The following is a 22605-nucleotide window of genomic DNA, read 5'->3' as shown; positions in this document are numbered from 1 at the left end:
ACAAAAAAGTTTTTGGCCAAAATAGGGTCTTAACAACCAGTGGCGTCGGAGCCGGGGGTGCTCGAGCACCCACGGAAGTTTGTAGAGCGGGTTCGAGCACCCACAGAATTGATTCAAAAATCGAAATTTCCTATATGAATCTCAAGACGGGCACCCACAGGTTCGAAACAGTTCCGACGCCCCTGTTAACAACCACAGATAATTCTTTTCTAGTCTCCTCTCAATATATATTTTAAATTTTTTTGGGAGCCTCCCACAGTCCAGTCTGTCAACTCTCTTCGACAATACACACAGCCAATTATGAAGATATGTACGTTTTTTTAAGAATGACACTCTTTTGATACCATTCCCAAAAGCAAAATGTGTAAATTACAAGGTCCAATATAAATAAGTCAAGGTGGACCAGATAGTTTTACTATGTTGTTCATCCCTTTGAAAAAGGATTTATTTAAATTTTAGTGGTCAATGCCAGTGTAATCATTTTTGACAAATGAAGCACTTTCATTTCTAGCTTTTTACTTGAGCATTGTAAATATTGTTTGTGCCTCTGCATGCCCTAAAAATATAAAGAAAAATTGAATGTTATTAGGTATTATCAAAGTCACAAAACCTAGGGTGGCGATCGTCTTTATTGCCCCCCCCCCCCCGTATCTCCACCCATGGCTTCAACAAACTTTGTGAAATCACCTAAGCCCATAGGTTATCATGAATATTCAATGCAATCCATTCCAGCATACACCCTTGCGAGTCGTATATACGAATGTTTGGCAATCCTAGACTCCTACTCCTCATCAATATTTTTCTTTGCCACCTACGACAAAATTTTCCAAAGCAAGCTCCATGGGCGGACCCGTGCTCATTGAAAACGCGTCCTGTGAATGAAAAACCTTTGAACACTATTGATCAATCAATATTAAGTTGTGTGCACAATAACCTCGTTGCGCTGCGGCACATAACAACAGTGAGCTCAAAACATAGCAAAAGACCTGAACGACGTTGAATGGAGAAAGGTGTGATTGATCGAGTAGTTTTTCAGTCGATTCAACGATCGGTGCCAACTTTCGAAATCTGCAGTTTGCCATCGGAATAGACGTGCATCGCCAGACACGTTGTGCATCAGAAGAAAACACCATCTTAATAGAATGTGCACGAATAAGCCCATTGCATTACTGATTACACACCTACACCAATACGCTTTGTCTGTGTGCTTTACGGATTAATGTAATCAGTAAAGCCCGCAGACAAAGCGTATTGCCGTAGGTAAAATAAAAAAAATGAGAAGAAACGTTTCTTATATACGAGAGCGATACTATCATTTAAGGGTACAAACATAGTCCATCCGATTTTCCAATTTGGCATAAAGCACTTTAGAGGGCTGATCCCTATCCCGGGGACTGAGATAATTCCCATTTTTGTTTTTTCCACTAAAAATTCACTTTACGAGGCATGTGAAAAATTTGGCCTGAGCCCGCCAAAGATCATTAAGTGGCTCTACTGCAAGATGTGGGGCCACTTGAACAGTGTTTCTCACACTTTGGAATCCGGTGGCACGGTTGATTTTTTTTTTCTTGATTTGAAGGCCTGGGCATACACAAGATCAATGGGAAATAAATGGGTAAAAATGACGCAATAAATCACTCATGGCCCAGTTTGTTGGATGCCAGGGCCCAGCGGTTGAGGAACACTGCACTGGATCAACCAAGGGCCCTTTCGAAGGACCGATTTCACATTCCTTTTCCTATTCAAATTTTTTGAAGTTTATTTTCTCTATCGTCATGCTCAGGTGTCTGTCTAGATCAGGCATCTTCAATCCATTACTCGCTATCACCATGGTGCTCCCCAAAGCACCCAGAGTGTTTGATGCTCGTGTCCAATTTGGTCCTTGCGAGCATTTGATAGTTTCATTTAAACACCTTGTGCAAAGTGCATTCAACTATTAAAACCATCTGGATTTCATGCATTTGTATGTCAAACATAATGTAAGAGTGCTTTTCTTTTGATGATGGGTACAGGCAGTGCTCGCAACTGGAAAAAGGTTAAAGACCACTGATCTAGATCACAAGCTTTTTACTGTACTCCAATGGTTCTCTTTTGTCAGCTGCCTCCCTTGCTTAATTCATGGTTCATTCAGGTCTGTCATTTTAACTTTTTCCAGGCAGGGGGGCAAAGAGCATGTACTCAATGCATGTATATATATATATATACATATTTGTATATGCAGTAAAACCTCGATAAGTCATCACATCAAGTTATCAAGCTGAGTGCAGTCAGTTTTAATGTGCAATGTTGTGAAAATCATATAAATTTAAAGTAAGACATTTATTAAAGTATGAATCAAAATAACAATATTAATAAAATTTACAGATTGCGAAAGAAAAATAATAGCAATTTTTTACCTTTATCTATTATTACAGTAAATTATTGTGGTAAAATGTACTATAGACTTTGATTTATACTAGTAATTTTTAATTTAGACTAACAGCGACTGTTAGAATAGGTAGCCTTTCTTCATAATAGAAACTCTCTATTGCACATTAATTTTACATATACATCAAATTTAATTTTAGTTTTAATTCTTCACCAGTAGTTCATGATAGAACTACAAAGTAATCTCGAACACTTTTGACTTTGTGGAGGGGCCCTGGGCAGAGAAAAGTAAACAGAAGACCTCAACTTAGGAAAGAATGACTGATTTTTTTCAACAGAGATATTTTGTTTAAGTAGTAAAATTTCAAGTAGTAAATTAGTAGAGTCCATGCTTTCTATGATAATTTATTACCCATAGCCGCATTGGACTTGAGTAATTTGATTCTTCGATTTACATAATTTTTGATTTCCTTGCACTATATGTAATCTTTGACGTATCAATAAATTTTGGTTTTGCCGGAGATGCCCTGCCCCCCCCCCCCGAGGGGAAGGGGGCGAAGTGCTTACGTTGCTTCTTGCGACAGACCCTGAGTGTCTTGCAGTTTCTCCACCAGAGTCCATGCAGAAATGAGATCTAGCTTGAACATTCCCCAACGTTTCAAAAACATTAGTCGGCAAATGAACTTTCCCAGTGTAACTTTCGTTACTTAAACTGTTCCGTTTGGTGATGACTTTATGGTGGTGATTTTATGGTGACTTTTAAGCATATAGCAATGTTGTTAATAAGCTCTTTTTAATGGGAGCCATAAAAATAGTCTGTTTCTCTTTCTCAAACTTTTTCTTAGTGATGAATTAACCAAAATTAACATTGTTGTCTATGAAAGCTAGAAGGGCCTGATGAAAAATGACGACTTAACCAGAGTGACGACTTATTAGAGTGTGTGACAACTTAATGAGGTTTTACTGTATATACACCATTTTTAGTGTATTTTCAAAAGCCAGCCCCTGACCCCCCCCCCCCCCCAAATGACGGGCCTGGGTTCATCGGCGGCTTCCCAAGAGAAGTTGGACAGTTTTTCTCCATATAAAAGCACTTTAAAGCATAGGTTTTGTGTGCATAAATCCATATTTTCAGTTCACCACAACGCTCCTAGGAGCCCTGACGCACACTTTTGGAAACAATGTGGTACTCCTTTAAATACTGCCTAATAGTTACGTTGCAACAGAATTAATGGAGAAAGAGTCTGAAGTCGGTCTTCTCTTGAACTCTCTCATTCTGTCGCATGCGTATACTGTCACTACCTCCTACCATCATCAACAACCATTTTCAATCCACTGCTGGATGAAGGTTTCCTCTAAATTTTTCCATTCTGCTCTGTCTGATGCTTTAGCCATCCAGTTGACTCCTGTCACTTTCCTGATCTTGTCAATCCATTTTGCGTGGGGACACCTTCTCGGACGTTTAACACCATGGGGTACCAATCTAGAATACTTGTGGTCCATCTGTTGTCCTGTCTTCTTGCAATATGTCCAGCCCATTTCCATTTCAAACGTTTAATTCTTTCCATGATATCATATACCTTTGTGTGATTCCTTATAAAAGCGATTCATTTTCTGTCTCTCCTTGTGATGCCTAGCATACATCTTTCCATGCTCCTTTGTGTTGTCTGTAGCCTTTGTATCGTCTTGCTTGCGAGTGTCCATGTTTCAGCTCTATAAGTCAGTGCTGGTAGCACACACTGGTTAAAAAACTTTTCTTTTCAGGCATAATGGCATGTGGCTCTTCAGTTTTTGCCAAAAGTGCTCCATCCAATCCTGATACTTCTGTTTATTTCATTAATGATTCCGTTGTCCATGGTAATTTCTTGTCCCAGGTATACATAGCTTTCTACTTCTTCTATCTCTGTGTTGTTGAGCAAAATTGTCCTCTTCAACACAAAGGGGTTGAACATAACTTTAGTCTTTTGCAGATTCAATTTTAAGCCCACCTGAATACTTGCCTTCGCCAATTCTTGTATCATTTCCTCTAGTTGGTCTGGATCACTGCTGATAACAACAATGTTATCTACAAAACGCAAATGGTCGAGAAATTCCAATCCAGTTTTCTGAATACTTCTTCTAAAACAGCGGTAAATTTTGGTGAATAGCATCATCCTGTCTGACTCCTTTTCTGAGTTTAATCTTCGTTTTTCCTTTATCCAAACGAATCGTTTTGCAATTGCTTTGTCATATATTTTCTTTATGATATTGATGTAAGTTTTCTATACCCCAATTATATCTAGAGCTTTAACAGCAGATGTGAAGACAGTCAAACGCCCGGGACAATCACCATCATTGTTTTTCCATGCTGTAAATTTACTACAAAGGCCCTACCCTCAGTGAAAACTCTGGCTTGCAGGCCCGCCAAAGATCCAACAGCCCTGCTCCACAATGTGGGGGGGGGGGAAGATCATGTCCTTTCTACAGAAAACCAATATTGTTCCCAAAAGGACTCCCTACTGCCATGGTCTATTACAGTCCCTCTCCTCCTGTAAAAATTATCAGGTGATCCTTCCCCAATGTAGGGTGGCTACATATTGACATTGTTCTTTTCTGTTGCTACTCACCCATCCATCCAGGGCGAACCTGAGAGAGAAGAAATATTAAATGCCACAGCTTCTCCAAAGCCTAGATTTTAGGAAAGAAATCTGGAAAAAAAATCGCTGGAGAATCAAAAATATCTGTGACCTTTACTCAAATATTGACTTTTTCGGGACTTTTTTTCATGACCTTTTTCTCATTCCATGACCTATCCGGGACCTCTTGACTTTCCCGTGATGGCAGACACCCTGTAATCTACAACATTTGCACTGTTTGGCAATATATGGATGATTCCCTGCTCAATTAAAACCAGTTATACAAATTTTGTAGATAGGATTTGTTAAAAAGTAGGAAAAGTAAGACAAAAATGAGAAAGTATGACAAAACCGAGAAAGTAGGACATTTTACAAAAAAAGTAGGAAAAGTAGGACAAGTGGGAGCCCTGCTGAAGGTATAAATATGATTGTTTTCTCTATCCGTGATGAAATTCTCTACAAAAAATATGAAAAATTTTTAATAGCTCGAAAAGTATTGTTCTGGAAAATCTGACAGGATTTTGGACCTCCCTTACAGGTGCGAGAATTAAAAATTCAAACAAATCAATGGAATTTTCTCCTGATTCAAACTGAAGGTATAAATATGGTTCTGTTTTCTCTATCCGTCATGAAATTCTCTACAAAATAAACATGAAAAATTTTAAACAGCTCGAAAAATATTTTTTTGAAAAATTCGAAGGGCTCTTACATTACAGGTAGTATGAAAATTAACAATTCTAACAGATGAGTGGAATTTTATCTTGATTCAAACTGAAGGCATAAATATGGTTCTATTTTCCCTATCCATGAGATTCTCTACAAAATAGATCTAAGATCGGCCCTGGGGCTGACAGAGGATAATAATATAGAAGACTATAAAGAAGTATTGGGAGCATCAGAATCACCAAAACTAGAATAGGCCTATATATTCAACTGCTTTGTTAAGCAAACTGTTGTTTCACCAATACCCAAAATATGCACCATAATTTTGAATGATGAATGCTAATTATTGTCCAAGACCATGAAGTAGTAAACACAAAAAATTACTTTTTCCATCCAGAAGTTGTCAATGAGTAAACCTAGTACCTACTTGGTAAACCTAGACCAAGCTAATAAAAAATTAATAAACCAAATGGTTCACATACACCACCCAAATAACCTTAAAAACGATACAATTCCTACTTTGGCAGAATCCTTGATTGCAACCTGCTGCATTTGTATTGTTTGGCAATACAGTAGAACTTCTTTTAACAAGCTTAATTCGTTTTGCCAACGTGCTCGTTACACGAATCGCTCGTTATTCGAATCAAACTTTCCCATAGAAAATAATGGAAATTCTCACAATTCGTTCCACAATTATTCATCCACACAGAAGTGACTAATAAAAATAGCTTCACTCAATAATACAACATAATATAATAAATAATACAATATTTATATATATATCTAATCTATAATATAAAATCACAAACTCGAAAAGGGCCTGTTTCTAAGCAACCAAAATTAGTGACGATTTTATGTTACGGAAATGGTTGACGTTTTTGTGTTACGATTTTGGGTCGAGTTTTCATTTAACTCCTGAAGACATCGGGAACCGCTTGAACTGTAGGGATCAAGTTTTGCGCATGTACCCAGAGGTATTTATACATTACCAGTGCTCCCAACACACAGGGTCCGGGTACCCAGGGCGGGACATTGGACAGATCTCTTTATGGAGAAATTGACAGGTTTCATTTTGAGTCAAGGATGAATACTTGCTTCTCATTGCGAATTGTGCTACATTGCTTATTGTGGCACTGCAAAAATAATGGTGCATTACTGATTGCAGTGCATCGCATGCTGTATTGCTCATTGTAATGCCGCGTTTAATGCGTATTGTGGTGCATTGCGTACTATAGTGCTTTTTATAGTGCTTTGCTTATTGCGATGCATCATATACTATGCTGCATTGCTTATTTGTGGTGTACAATATTACTGATTACACACATTACTGATTGTGATGCTTTACATGTTGTAGTGCACTGAGTGCTGTATTGCTTATTGTAATGCAGTGTTTATGGATTATTGTGGCTCATTGCGTATTATGGTGCTTTGTTTAGTGTGATGCAACGCATATTATGCGGTATTGCAGTGCACGAGGTATTTTGTGCATGCGTAATATTGTGCTGCATTGCTTATTGTGGTGCACTGTAAATATTGGCCAATTGTGCATTGTTATGCATTACGTATTTTAGTGAATCACGTGCCATATTGCTCATTCTAATGCAGTGCTTATGGTGCACTGCATATTGTGCTGTATTGCGTACAGTGGTGGTGTATTTGTTATTGTGCTGTATTGCCGATGGGGGGTAAATTACGCATTGTGTGGTTTATTGCGTATTGTGCTTAATGTAGTGCACTGAATATAGTGGTGCATTGCTTATTGCAGTGCTTTGAATATGGTGGTGCACTAACTATTTTATTGTATTGCCTGTAGTGGTGCATTGCTTACTGTGCTGTATTGCAGATGGTGGTGCAATAAGCACTGTCCTGTATTGCCGATGGAGATGCATTAAGTATTGTGCTGTATTGCTTAATGTGGTGCCCTGATATCGTGGTGCATTGTTTTTTGTGGTGCCCTTAATATAAGGCTGCACTACTTATTGTGCTGCATTGCCAAAAATGGTGCATTGCATATTGCACCGAATCACCGATGGTGTAGCATTGCGTATAATGCTGTATTGCAGCCCATCGCGTGATATATTAGTTACTGTAATATATTAGTACTTTTTGCATATATTATGGTGCTTCGCTTATTGCAATACATCACATATTGTGGCGCATTACAGTTTATGCTGTATTGCGGGGCACGGTAAATAGTGATACATTGCTATTTTTGGTGCACTGCGTATTCTAATGCATCGCGTGCTGTATTGCTTATTCGAATGCATTGCTTATGTGATGCATCGTGTATTGTACTGTAATGCATATGTATTGTGGTGCATTGCGAGCTGTATTGCTTACTGTGGTGCATTGCTGATTGTTATGCATTATAGTGTATTGCATACTGTATTTCTCATTGCAATGCAGTGCTTATTGCGTATTCTGCTGTATTGCTTATTGGGGTGTACTGCAAATAGTTGTGCATTGCTGATTATAGTGTATCACTTGCTTATTGTGTTTAAGTGGTTATAGCATAATGGTGTGTATTGTGTATTGTTATGCATTACGTGTTGTAGTGCATCAGGTACTGTATTGCTTATTATAATGCAGTACATATTGCATATTGTAGTGTATTGCGTTTTGTGCTACATTGCGTATTGTTATGCATCAATGCAGTATGCACATTGCATGGTACATTACATATTGTGGTGCACCACTGATTGTGTTGCATTGCGTATTGTGGTACACCGCTGATTGTGTGGTGCATTGCGTATTGCATTACATAGTACATCGGGTTTCGTATTGCATTATGTAGTACATCGGGTTCCGTATTGCTTATTATAATGCCGTGTCTACTGCTTATTGTGCTGTAGGCCTTATTGTAGTGCACAGCAATATGGTGCATTGTGTATTGTTATGCATTACGTATTGTAGTGCATTGCATGCGGTATTGCTTACTATAATGCAGTGCTTATTCCGTATTGTGGTACATTATATATTGTGCTGTATTTCTTATTGTAATGCATTGCATATTGTAGGACATTGCATGCTGTATTGCTTATTATAATGCAGTGATTATAACGTATTGTGATGCATGCTGTATTGCTTATTATAATGCAGTGCTTATAACGTATTGTGATGCATGCTGTATTGCTTATTGTAATACATTGCGTATTGTGCTGTATTGCTCATTGTAATGCATTGCGTATTCTAGTGTATTGCTTATTGTAATGCAGTGGTTGTTGCTATTGTGCTGTATTGCGTATAGTGCTGTACTGCTTATTGAAATGCAGTGGGTATCGTTATTATGCTGTACTTATTGTGGTGCACTGCCAATACACTGATGATTTTAATGCATTGCATGCTGGATTGCTTATTATAATGCAGTCCAATGCAGTCTGTATTGCGTGTTGTGGTAAATTGCTTATTGCGAGGTTTCGCTGATTGCAGTGCATTGCTGATTTTGCTGGTTGTTTATTTGTACTGCTATGCATTACGTACCGTGGTGCATAACGTGTTGTGTTGCTCATTGTAATGCAGTTCTTATTGCGTATTGAGGTGCATTGCATATTATTCTGCTTTGCTTGATGTGATACATCATGTTTGCGTATGGTGGTGGATTACATATTATACTGTATTGCTTATTGTGGTGCACTGCAAATAGTGGTGGTGCATTACTGAATGGTGGTAATGCATTGCGTATTGTAGTGCATCGCATGCTTTTTTAATGAGTGCTTATTGCGTATTATTGTGTTTTGTTCAATGCGATACATTGCATACTGTGGCGCATTGCATATTGTGCTGTATTGTTTATTGAAATGCAGTGCTTATGGTGTATTGCGGCACATATTATGGTACTTTGCCTATTGTGATGCATTGCATATTGTGGTGCATTCCTTATCATGGGACACTGCTTATTTTGCAGTATTGATGATGTTGGTTCATTGCATATAGTGGTGCATTGCTTATTGCTGCATTGCTGATGCGGTACATTGCGTTTTGTGCTGTATTGTGGTGCACTGCATATAGTGGTGGATTGCATATTGTGCTTTATTGCCGATAGTGGTGTTTTGCATGTTGTGATACACCGTATATAATGAATCGCTACTTAATTTGCTGTATTGTCTATCGTGGTGTATCACGTATGTATTGCGGTGCATCGAGTATTCTGTTGTATTTATGATGGCAGTGCATTGCTTATCGAAATCAGAATGGGAAACTGGCAATGAATAACTATTTCTACAGATTTGCAGTGCCTGAGGAATATTTTGCTTTATAATTAAAGAAGATGTGATGTTAGTTGAAGTTAGTTGCATTGGAGGAGTTGGGGGGCAAAGCCCCCCCCCCCTCTCCAACTCCTATATATATATATAAAAATTTAATTTATACATAAATTGACACTTTTCAAGACAAATAAATTCTATTGGTTTTTGTGATTAAAAAAACAATATATACATATATATATATATAATATTATATATATACATTACACCATAAGGGGCTGTTCAAGTATGACGTAAGCAAATTTTTAGCCATTTCTGACCACCTCCCCTGTCAGCAAAAGCAAGCAAAACTCTGACCCCCTTTCCCCCACCCTTCTCAGCAAAATCTTATCAGCTCTGCCCTACGAATCTTGACACATATTGGCGGGGTCAGAAACGTACACGGGAGGGGAAATATGGGTTCTTGTGTTCCCCCCCCCCAGATGAGAAAAAATTATTTTTTAATGTAAACATTTTTAAAAAAAAATTAAAATTTCGAAAGAAAATACCTTTATATGTAATTATAGTCAATTTCTGTTAATTTCAATGCTATTTGAAAGGTAAGAACTCAAGAACTCAAAATTTCTCTCAAAAATTCATTGCGACCCACCCTTTAAGCCATATATGGTAAACTCCTGACCCGCGGACCAAATGTGGCCCTGAAGGTTATGTGATTTGGCTTGCCCCCTCAAACCCAATTTCGTAAAAAATAAACTAAGCAGAACAATTCCAGAGCATTTAAGTGGCCAGTGGCACATTTTCAGATCACTGAAGTATGCCCGTTGCACATTCAAAGATCACATAAGTGACCCGCGACACAGTTCCCGAACACTTAAATGATCCGTGGCGCATTTAGAGATCCCTCGAATGAAATGTGGCACAGTTTTAGAGTACTTAAGCGCCTCCCGGTGCGGCTCTACATCACTCAAGTTACCCATGGAACATTCCCAGATTACTTAAGTGTGATTCCTGGCATAATTATAGATCACTTGAATAATGCATTGCACAGTTCCAAAGCACTTGAAGGATCTGTGAAACATTTAGAGATCACTGAAGTAGTTCTGTAAAGGGTTTATAATTAGGGAGAATGCTAGTTCAGGTGCCCACAAACCAACGAAAGATTTTTTTTTTGTATTTGGCGCACAGAGTAAGATACCATCAAAAATATTTCATATTTTCATTGAGTGGTTGATGACGCATCATCAAACCCCCTCCCCATCAAAAGTCAGCAAATCGGAAACCCCCTCCCCAATCGATGCTGACGTAATACTTGAATGGCCCCTAAATATAACCATGCAATATACTAATGTTTACAAATTAACTTATTCTAAATGACGAAAGAGAGGATCAGTGTTCTGGAACTTTGGAACCCACTTTTTTCTGCAAACTTATCCTCTTTGTCAGACTTTGAAAAAGAATGTATCGAATGACACTTGCTTTTGCCTCCTTTTTAGGATTTCTCAAAAATGGGGAATTTGCATTTTTCTTGGACACATTCATTTCTTGTACACTGCTACAGCTTTATTTGATTGATTCTTTTCTACAGAATTTTGCACAGATTCTCACATTTTACAAATCTTTCTCATATTATTTGAAGCGAGGAATTTTCCTCTTCCTCAGAAAAGATATCCTCCATAAGATCTTGCAGTTGCAAGCAATAGAGGTCCATCAGTTTGTCTATAGCAGTGTTTCTCAACCACAGGGCTGCGGCCCAGTATCCGGCCCTAACACTAGTCACACCAGGCCGTTAGTGATTCACAGAGTTTAGTTTGTCCCATTAATTTCTCGTTAGTTGGGTGCAGGGTCATTTGGTTTAAACCTTGGTTTTAATAAAGTAGTTTTTTTTTTAAAAACCACTTGGTCAAATCAAATCAAAAAATCAAATAAAAATTACCTAAATATAATTTTTTTCCTTGTAAAATATCATATTGGTTTATTATTTAGCCAAAATTTTCATTTTTACCACATTTTATATTCTTGGGATACATTCTGATAGTATATCTTTAAATGGCGCATAAGATGATACAAGTGGTTTTTTCAAGAAGTCTAATAAAAAAAGTGGCCTGAATATATATTTTTTTTCCATATAAAGTATCTTAGTTATTTAGTTATATGCAGACGCCAAAATTTCTCATTCTTACCACGTTTTCTAACCTTTGGCTACATTTGATGCTCTATATATCTTAAGTAAATTCATGACTAAGGATTGCATCACACATCTAAATGTAGTGGTGCATCACATCTCACAGGGTTTCTTTTTCCCTTCACAAAGAAGCAGCAACAGTAGTGACACCATCCTGCTAGGAGCAGGTGGTCGTATAATCCAATAAAGACACCAGCTGTCCCTAAAGGACAAAGACTAGTATACTAGTAGTTACATTACCTCACTGACATTTTATCATTATCTCACTGACATTTTAGTTTTCTTTCCCATAAGAAGTAGCGCATCTCATACCATATATCACCAAGTCTTAAGATTGAATAGTTTTTTAATATATATATACTTTTACCTTTAAGCCCAATTAATCAAGGTTCTACTGTATAGTAGTAACAGATTTATGAAAAATTACACTAGTCTGCATGATATCAGATGATTGAAAACTAATAACTGTCCCTGGCTCACTTTTTATGCTGATTACAGAACTGTTCTTAGTTTTCTTCTATTACGTACAGTTCGTTCACAATCGACCCGGGTTGATTTTGAAGATCCATTGCTGAGAGTATTATGTGTTTGTCACATATAACGCAAGTGTGCCTTTGGAAATACTTGCCAACTTATCGAACTGCTTTTAGAACAGTCCGATTGGCGAGAATTAATTGGCAAGAGTTCAAAAAGTAACATTAAAGCTGTCAGATGCTCGCATTTCCAGTTTATTTCTCTTTCTGTTTGCATTTCCACAAGTTTTTAGTTTTTGTCTTGTTTTACAATGTCTACACGCAAGTGTGCAAACGATCCTAATGTTTTCTGTAACATTTGCAAAAATTTTGTAGTGCTTAAGCAAAGAATAGATATAACAGAATTTGTGAAGAAAGCTTACTATGCTTATTTCAAAATGAAACTAGGTGATCAGGATAAGGCATGGGCACCAAAGAAAGTTTGCCGCTATTGTGTTGAAAGGTTAAGGTTATGGACAAAAGGAAAGAAAACGTGCATGTCGTTAGCAATTTCTATGGTGTAGAGGGAGCCAAACCCCCCCCCCCTTAATGACTGTTACTTCTGCTTAATTAATGTACAGGGGTGCAATGCAAAAAATAAGAACAAAATTGTGTATCCAAGCAGTAGCGACACCATCATGCTAGGGGCAGGTGGTCCTATAATCCAATAAAGACACCAGCTGTCCTTAAAGGACAAAGACTTGTGTATTACATTACCTCAGACATTTTCATTTTCTTTCCTATAAGTAGCACATCTCATACTGTATATCACCCAGTCTTAATATTCAACAGTTTTTTTTAATACTTTCACTGTTAAGCCCAGTGCATCAAGGTTCTACTGTATAGTAGTTGTCAGAGCCCAGGTTGTTGTTTGTGTTTCATTTCCTAGATTGCAGCATCTCCTTAGTATCGATGTAGTTGCTTGTTCGTGTTTTCTATTTTTTTTTGCTTGTGTTTTTAGTTTTTCTGTGTGAGGACAGGTGTGCACCTGTCTGTAGCGTTCCTCCGGGAACCGTTTCATATTACGTTCTCTTTATAATTAAATGTTGAATTTCTAAGTGAGCCTGTTCTGCTTTCATGAGCTGAAACCCTTGGAATACAGTCCACTATTTATTGTGCGCTATCATTGTTGGTCCGTCGAGCCGGAGACAATCCAGTGACGAAATGGATACCAAGTTGATACGGCAGAGAGGTTCACTTAAAGCAAAGGTGACTGCAGTGGAAAAGTTCATCAGCAGGTTTCAACACTCCAGTCATTCTATTGTCGCTATAAATGTGAAGTTGATGTCAGTCACTGCAACCAGAGAACTGTTGGAAAAGTTGTGAAATATTCCCTATGATCTCCTAGCAAATGTGAACATTGAGGTTTTCGACGGTGAACTTTATGCCATTGAAGAACGATTAGACGATATCCAGGTAAAATTGACAGCTCTTCAGAATACTTGCCAAGAGGAAACATCGAATGAGCTGTCACAGCCGAAAGAATCTGGGAAAATTAAACTTCCGGAGATCCTGCTCCCACTCTTCACTGGCAAATACGAAGACTGAAATCTATTCAAGGTACAGTTCATTGAACTTATAGAAGCAAATATACATCTAACCAGCGTGCAGAAACTTCATTAATTCAGTTGCAAGGTCCGACTTTTATGTAGACGATCTTGTATCTGGTACTGACGATGTCAGCTCGGCCATTGAAATGCAGACTCAACTGGTGAACATGCTGCAAGCTGGTGGAATGAATCTACGGAAGTGGTGTTTGAACGAAAAACAGCTGATGCAAAATGTGCCATGTGAAAATCAAGGTTATCGGTTTGATGTCTCAAGTGATGGACATTGCGTCAAAACATTAGGTGTTCTCTGTGGAATCCAGTGTATGATACGTTCGAGTTCACTGTATCTTTGTTTGAAAATACATGTTCAGTGCTTAGTAAAAGATCATTGTTGTCATACATCTCTCGATTGTTTGACCCATTGGGGCTTTTAGGTCCAGTCATTGTGAGGGCAAAGATATTCATGCAGAAGCTATGGCTTTTCAAGGTTGATTGCGATCAACCACTTCCTGAGAAAATCACTCAAGAATGGCAGATCTTTGTGATTTATTTGCTCGATCTTAAATATGTACGAGTGCCTCGTTACATTCATGTTGATAATGCGATTCATTCAGAACTTCATGGCTTCTGTGATGCTTGCATATGGTGCTGCAGTTTATCTGAGATGCATGATGTTATCTGGCATCAGGGTGAATTTGGTGTGCAGCAAATCCAGAGTGGCTCCAATCAAAACCATCACAATACCTTATCTAGAGTTATGTGCAGCTGAATTGTTATCCAAACTTATAAATAAGGTCTTGTATTCATTGAAGCTGGAAATTCAGTGTATGTATTTGTGGACTGATTCCACTATTGCCCTGAGTTGGATTCAGACATCCCCACATCTATTGAAAACATTTGTGGCAACAGAGTTTCCAGAATTCAAAAACTCTCTTGCAATGCTCACTGGTCTCATGTAAGGATAGAGGAAAATCCAGCAGATTTAGTCTCCAGAGGTCTTGATCGATCAAAAATTTGTGACGCTTCATTGTGGTGGAGAGGCCCATCCTTCCTTCATGAAGACAAGGTGCAGCGTAGTGACAATTGTCCACACCCTTCTGAAGAGGAATATGAACAAGAATTGAAGGAAATTCAAAGCAATGTGTTAGCCATCATAAAGGATAATGCTCTGCTGTCTCAGATGTTAAGTATCAGCAACAGCTATGTGAAGATTATCAGAATATTGAGTTATGTGTTTAGATTCATACACAATTCGAGAAATCCTCAAGTTAGATGTCATGGTCCACTAACTGTTCAAGAGTTGAAGGAGCAGAAATGTATCTTGTGAAAGAAGTTCAAAAGAAGGAATTCTCAGAGGAACTGTCAGATCTAATTAAAAATGGATCTGTATCTGTTAAGAGTAAGCTGAGATGCCTCAACCCCTTTTTGGATGATACTGGTGTTATTCGTGTTGGAGCACGTCTCTGCAATGCTGAAATTGCCTTTGCAGGGGTGCAAGCGCCCCTCATCTATTTCGGAGCAGCAAAGTTCATTTTTGGAGCAGAAATTTTGAAAATGGAGCAGAACTAAAAACGAACTATATCTGCAATGTATGGAGTAATTTTTCTGTGAAATGCCGAAAGTTTTGCCAAAAATGGTTGAAACAAATAATTCTAAATAAATTTCCTTCACAAATTAAAATCCATTTAAATTTTTTCTGAATTATCTTATCTGTCACTACTAAAACATGCATTACTGAAATGACGAATAAAAATTATGAGACTCTTTTCAAATTAAGCAACATGCATACTAAAAACCTAGGCAACAAGAATTTCTGCTGCTTGAACACCAAAATCTTATTCATCCTGATATATAAAAATAGTGTGTGCAAACAAAGTGTGTGCAGAATATAATAAGGGTTTCCGTGAAAAAAAATTAGCTTCTCACAAAATTTAAAGGAATTATTAAATTTAAAAGCAAAATGCAAAAAACGAGAAAAATATAAATACCTTATTTACTTAAACAATTTTTCAACCTAATAGCATGTTAATATATTACGAATCACGAGTTGCTTTCAGAAGTTCAGCATCTCAATGACAATTTTTTTCAAATATTTCATGCCCTTGAACATAAGATTTTATGTGTCTTATTTCATTAAAGCATTGGATGGACAGATTTTTCAATGTTCGAACAGACTTTTATTTATTTTTTAACAATGAACACTCTTTCACTGTCTGTGTTACCATGTGCTAAAGATAAAAAAGCCTTCACCAAAACTGGCAAAATTTTGAACTTTGGGCTGCTTTCAAGGTTATAAAGTTGGAATATGTCTGCCCAACATCTATCTATTCTCTGAACTGATTTCACTTCTTGTAATTATTTGCATTGTAGTGCAACCCATTCATCACACATCTATATATATAAAATTGATTTTCTGTGTGTGTGTATGTTCTCTATACAAAATCTACAATTTTAGATAGATCGTCGCCAAATTTTGCATATATACCAAATGGGACCCGACTTGAACAATAGGCTACTTTCAAATTTCGTCAGACCAGGGCAAATGCCCCAAATGGGCAAAAAACCGTAGGGCAACAATGGTTTTTGGGCCTCAACAATCACTTTCCGAACGTTTACTTTGGTTACCGTGGTTCCCTAGCAACGCGTTTAAGACGTGTATATGCCTTTACAATGGTTTGTCGTTTCTTCAACGCTGTCAGTATATGTTCTCCCAGTAATGAGAGCTTTTTGAATAGACATCATCATCAGCATCACTTTGAGGGTAAGGCAAAGGATGATGCCCCATAGAAATCAGTGTTAAAATTGCCGATTTTACTGTAGAAATGCTGAAATTTTGTGGAGTTTTCTGTCACATACATAATTTTAAAAATTGTATTGAATTCTAGATTTCTGAAATATTGAGTTTGATTAGAGATATACGAAGCCCAGGAGATCAAATATGAAGTAATTAGCCGGACCTACTTTTGAGTTGGACATTCATGCAATAACATTGATTTCAACTTTTTATTTATATCTTCTCAAGCAAAAATTAATGTCTCCGTATTGTCTTTTGATATTCAACTGCATAAATTCATAGGTTAGGATGTTTTAAAATTAATTATGGGCCCGTAAAGTACATCGAAGAAATTCCACAGCTTCAATTAAGCATTTTTGAAAGCTGAAACAGGCAGATGGAGAACTTCAGGGGAAGTTTGGGGGGGGGGGGGGATTGAAATACCTAGCACCCCTTAAAAAAGAAAAAATATATATATTCGTTTCTATGTTCCTTTAAATCTAGATTTGTTTATTTCATGAAGTCCCACAGGAAGTCGCCACATTGGTTAACTTAGACACGGTTTGCATGTCCCTCAAAGAAAGAGGGAGATATCACGTGATCCAAAAAAGCCTCATTGAAAAAAACCCGGGCAACGCCGGGTATTATAGCTAGTAATTAATAGTTTTGTTGGTGATACAAAGTTGAGCAACATCCCAGCAATATGTGAGGGAGTAATGTACCATCCCAGCAATGCACGAGAGGAAGTGCAAACGTTTCATTCTCTCCAACATGTTTTGGAAAGGTAGGACTTTAATATAAAAAAAAGGTATCTCACAGAAGTTATGTAAAATGAGCACATGCTCCTAGTACAAAAACTATACAATAAGTACTGGTCAGAATGACTTGAAAATTTGCATGGATACTCCTGAAGCAATGGAAATTTCTTTGGCAAAAGAAAAAAAAAGTGCAAGTAATACAAAATGTGCAAGTAGATGGTGCTGTACTTGGCCAGCAGTATAATCTATTTTTTGCAACCACATCATTTCGGCACTTCCACAGCATCAGTGTGTGGATAGAACTTCTATCAAGATGCACATTGCAATACCAGCAAAACAGCTGCTGAAGACAGATTTTGACAATAACAGGATGCCACTTAACCCTTGCAACTTCTGGCTGTGGGAGGGGGGGGGGTTATGAACAGTGGTCAGATTGCGAACTTTGGTGAATTGCAATCTCCAGTGCATCCCCTATATGTTAGAAGTTCCTCAGGAATATTAAGATGGGGCATGTTTGGTTTAATAAAGGTGAATTGCAAGTGCCTCCACATCATGGCCATGGCATACTCTGATCTGTTGTTGAACATGAATTTTTTTGCTTCCACCTCACAGCCAGAAAATGGTGGACAACATATTTAACATTTCTTAAGTTACATTTATTCATTCGATTACTTCACTTTTTGTGATGCTTTCGTGCATTATGTAATTGTGTAATGCTATAATTAAGTTATCATTTTGCCACGACTGCCTGTTGTTTCCATTCTGTAAGCAAATTTCCCATGTGTTGGATGTCATTAATTTTAAATTTTTAAGTATTTTTTTCCCCTTTACTTAATAAAATTCTATTTCTTCGGGAATATTCATGTCAATTTTCAAGTCATTCTGACAATCGTTCTTTTTTTTAGTGTTTTGAAATCAGAACCTTAGCTATAATCACTCTGTGTATCATAAATCATTGCTAATTAATCTACATTATTTATGCTTCATTAAATGCATTATATTCATTTAATTTTTATTATAGTTTTTGCAAAATATCTTCCTAATTAAGCATACTGAAAGTAACTGGAGAAAACATCTTTATATTATATGATTAATAATAGCATAAAAGAATTTTCAAACTTGAAGTAATCCATTGAGTTAAGCAAAAAATAATTAAATTACAAAAGTGGGTTTTGGTTAATTAATCAAAAAATATTTTAATAAACATTTTATTTTAATTATTAGAAGTTTGAATGTTTTTTATTGTTTTTAATATTAATACTATTTAAAACAAAAAACCGGTTTAAACCAAAAAAGCCAGTTTTTTTGCTTTTTTCAAGAAACCCAGTTTTTTTACCAACCCTGTCTGTAATAGAAGTTACACCCGACCTATTTTGTGCACAGAAATCACTTACAGAGTTGTATCCAGGAATATTATACATATATATCTACCATAATCTGTTTAATCCAAATTTTCTTAATAAAATAAAATTAAAAAAAGCATAATTGATTTCATCCAGATATGGCAATAGCTGATTAAAAGTTTAATGTAAACTCTGAATGTTTAAATGAATTAATGCCAGATTTATCATTTAAGAAAAGTTTCAACTTATTCAATGAATTCAGATAATTCACGTCCGAAATCATAAGATCTCTAATACCATTATTTGGATGACAAATTTTGTCCAAGTCATTTACACGCTGAATGTGGTAAACCTGATCACCTTTTTTTCGAAGTAGAACTTTTCCCATCCCTAATCCATGCTAACTTTATTAAAGTTTTCATTTTTGAATTGTCACACTTATAAGTTTTTTAATATCAGGTAGCATGTTCGTTGCATGGTTCGTACTCTTCCAACGAAAAAAAAATTCAAGGGCTATTCAAGAACTTTTCAAGGTAAAACTTAAAAATTCAAGGACTTCTTTTACAAATGCATATTTTTCACATGAATAGGTGCATATTTAATTTTGAATAAAACTTTCAGAGATTACATTTCTACCTACTTTATTTCACATCATTCGTTATTGAATAAAGGAGGCCACATACACATATACTTATATATCATACAAAACATATGACACATTAAATAACACAGTTCGTGCCTGTCAATTTCCTCATTGAAACATAGTTTAGTCTCTAAATATTACAATTAATTTTCTTTTAAAGACTAAAAAAAAAAGAACTCTTCTAAAGATAGAAAAAGATTAACTTATTTCTTTCATTAATTCTGAATTTACTTATTTCATTAATGCTGAAAAATTTTCTTTTGTTAATGCTGGAATAATTTTTTATTAATTCTGGAATTTTTTCATCAATTCTGGAATTTTTTCATCAATTCTGGAATTATTGCTTTATTAATTTTGGAATTTTTCTTTCATTAATTCTGTAATTTTTTCTTTCATTAATTCTGTAATTTTTTCTTTCATTAATTCTGGAACTATCTCTTTCATTAGTTTTGGAATTATATCTCATTAATTTTGGAATCATATCATTGATACTGAAATTCCTTTCATTTATTGTTTGAAACTCCTTTAAACAACTATGGATGCCATTAAAAAATAACGGAGATACGCCGACATTCAACGCGTCACGTGATCTTTCAAGGAATAACGTAGACCACTGATGTCATACCAGTGCCGGTACTAAAAGGGCGCGGGGGGGGGGGGGGAGGGAACTGCCCTGGGTGGCAATTTTTAGGTGAACACCGTTATAAAATTATCGAATTCCGAATTGGTGGGGGCGGCTAAACAATACAAAAATCCTAGTTATGGTTCTGCGTCATACTCCCTTCAGTAATATAAGCTCAATGGATTTCAGCGCCGATTCACCCATTAAAGCACAGCTTGCATTTGGCGGCATTTTTGTCTGGCACACTCAGCAACCAATCTTGATAGAAGGGATTTTTCAGCCACAAGTAATTAAAAGTACACACACTTGTGCTACTCATTTTTTGTTTTCTTTCTTTAAAGAACCTTGTACAAAAGCGCTTCACATCACTCCTAAATAAATATTTTGTTGACAGCATGGGCGAAGTAACGGGGGGGGGGGGAGGGCAGCGTGAAAAATTATGAAACTTTTTTTTCTAAGACATTGATTTCTCAAGTCCTCCAGAAAAAATACCTAGTACAGAAGTTTAATGACTTCCAACGACTCCAAATACGTCTACATACGATCACAGGATACATGCTACCATAAAGCCGGGTTTTCCTAGAAGTGGGTTGTTGGAATACCTTCTAGAACAGAAGGACTTCTACTCTAGAAATAGGTATTGGTTGTTGGGGGCCAGAGTGTGCCGACTGAGCTGAAAAAAAAAAACAACGATCGGAAGTTCATTTTGAACTCTAGCTTTTATTCCATAAAAGTTGCAAGGAAAAAAAACAAGATCATTTATGATCATAAAAGAAATAAATAAATAAAACGGCCGACAAATAACAACCGGCAATCTCAGGGAGAAAAAAAACAATCCGACATAGACGCGGAAAAAAACCAGCCTACAGTACAAAGCCGAGCTCCCGCGAGGGTGAGAGCATGCCGCCAGCGATTTACATATTGCGTCGGGCCGAGCGGTTCCACGTGCACAGAGAATAAAAAGGGAAAAAACATTCCAACATAGGGTTTTGGCGCCGCATGAACCGAACTGGATCATTTCGCGAAACGTGTTACATAATCACACTACGCGTTTGTGTATTCCTATCCCGTGGCGCATCCCGTGTCATCTGCATGTTCCGGTTTGAAGGGAAGCATCGAGATTGATGAAGGGAAGTGAAAGAAAACAAAAATGAAGAGAAGATCGGTAAAACGAGTGGCGCACAACGCATTTGACTCCTCCAGAAGTAGTCGGCCAATCACGCCCGACGTAAAACACTGTCGTAAGGCTTTTTGCGCTCTCTAGGAAAACAGTCAAACTTGTTTTCTTATTATTGGCGAGTGGATGGCGTGTCACGCTGGGCGATTCACTTTGCACACTGCACAGAAAACCTGCTCCTAGGAAAACCCGGCTTAAGAATAATGGGAAAAAACGTGCTTTAAATCCAATTATCCAGGGTTATTGGCTGATAAGGCTTTTTCCCTGTGTTTTGCACTTTTTTAAGGCCGTCACTTACGGAGTAAAAAAAAAGTGGCGAAAACTATTTCGGAAAACACAAATTTTTCAAGGATTCTCACAGAATACTTAAAAAAAAATTCTTTTTCAAGGACTTTCAAGGCCTTGAAACCATTTTCCTTACTTCATTTTTCCAAAAAATTCAATTTTTTTTACTTCCATTAGTTCAGATTTCATTTCTCTCAAGGGTTCATCATTGAATTCTAGGGCTTTCTTGAGTTCTAAATATTTCAACGCGAATAGCTTTTTATTCAGCCATTTTTTTAAGTTGTTGGAACATAGTCATCAGTTTCTTTTTAAACATAGATCTTTTGCCCAATTCTTCCTCCTTTTCCGGTTTGCATAAGCTGCAAAATCATGAGTTTTTTATCCTACTCTAATTTACTGAAACATGATTCTGGAACGGCAGCACATCGAAGATGAAAAATGTAATCGCAGCAAGTACATTTTGGCCCCAAAGCAGAATGTGCCAAAATCTGCGACGTACGTCGCAGAACAATTTGGAGGAATTTTAAGGAAAAAGTGCAAAAACCACTCTTACATGAATGGGGATTTTTACCGCAGAACATTTCCAGTCAACTGAGGGCTCGTCGCAGAACAGTGCTAAACATTCTGCTTTGGGGCATTTTGGTATACTTGTTTTCTTGCAAGACAGGCATTTACACTCCATTCTAAATTTCACGATGAAAAACCTCACTAATCACACTAAAAAGCACTCATTCACCTGAAGTGGTAATATTTGGCTCTTCAAAAATGTCTGTTGTACTCCCATTTCATTAGTTAGTTACATTAAATAAATTTAATTTCATGTAATATCTTAATATCATCATCTAAGTTTGTCTCAGAAATATTATCTATAAAATTTTAAAAAAAGATAAATTTTTCTCATTAAAAAAAAAAG

General features: G+C 36.9%; 1 protein-coding gene across 2 annotated transcripts in view; it reads right to left on the bottom strand.

Annotated features, from left to right (window-relative positions):
* LOC149081147 (uncharacterized) overlaps positions 1 to 22605 on the bottom strand; it is a 218002-nt gene that overhangs the window by 118150 nt on the left and 77247 nt on the right. The window lies entirely within an intron of this gene.

Source organism: Pholcus phalangioides, unplaced genomic scaffold, assembly GCF_987345545.1.
Source record: "Pholcus phalangioides strain wild (caught in Gottingen) unplaced genomic scaffold, Ppha-v1.0 ptg000010l_1, whole genome shotgun sequence".
Lineage (NCBI taxonomy): Eukaryota > Metazoa > Arthropoda > Arachnida > Araneae > Pholcidae > Pholcus > Pholcus phalangioides.
Note: the sequence above shows the minus strand (reverse complement) of the source record. Positions and strands in the feature narration are given on the sequence as shown.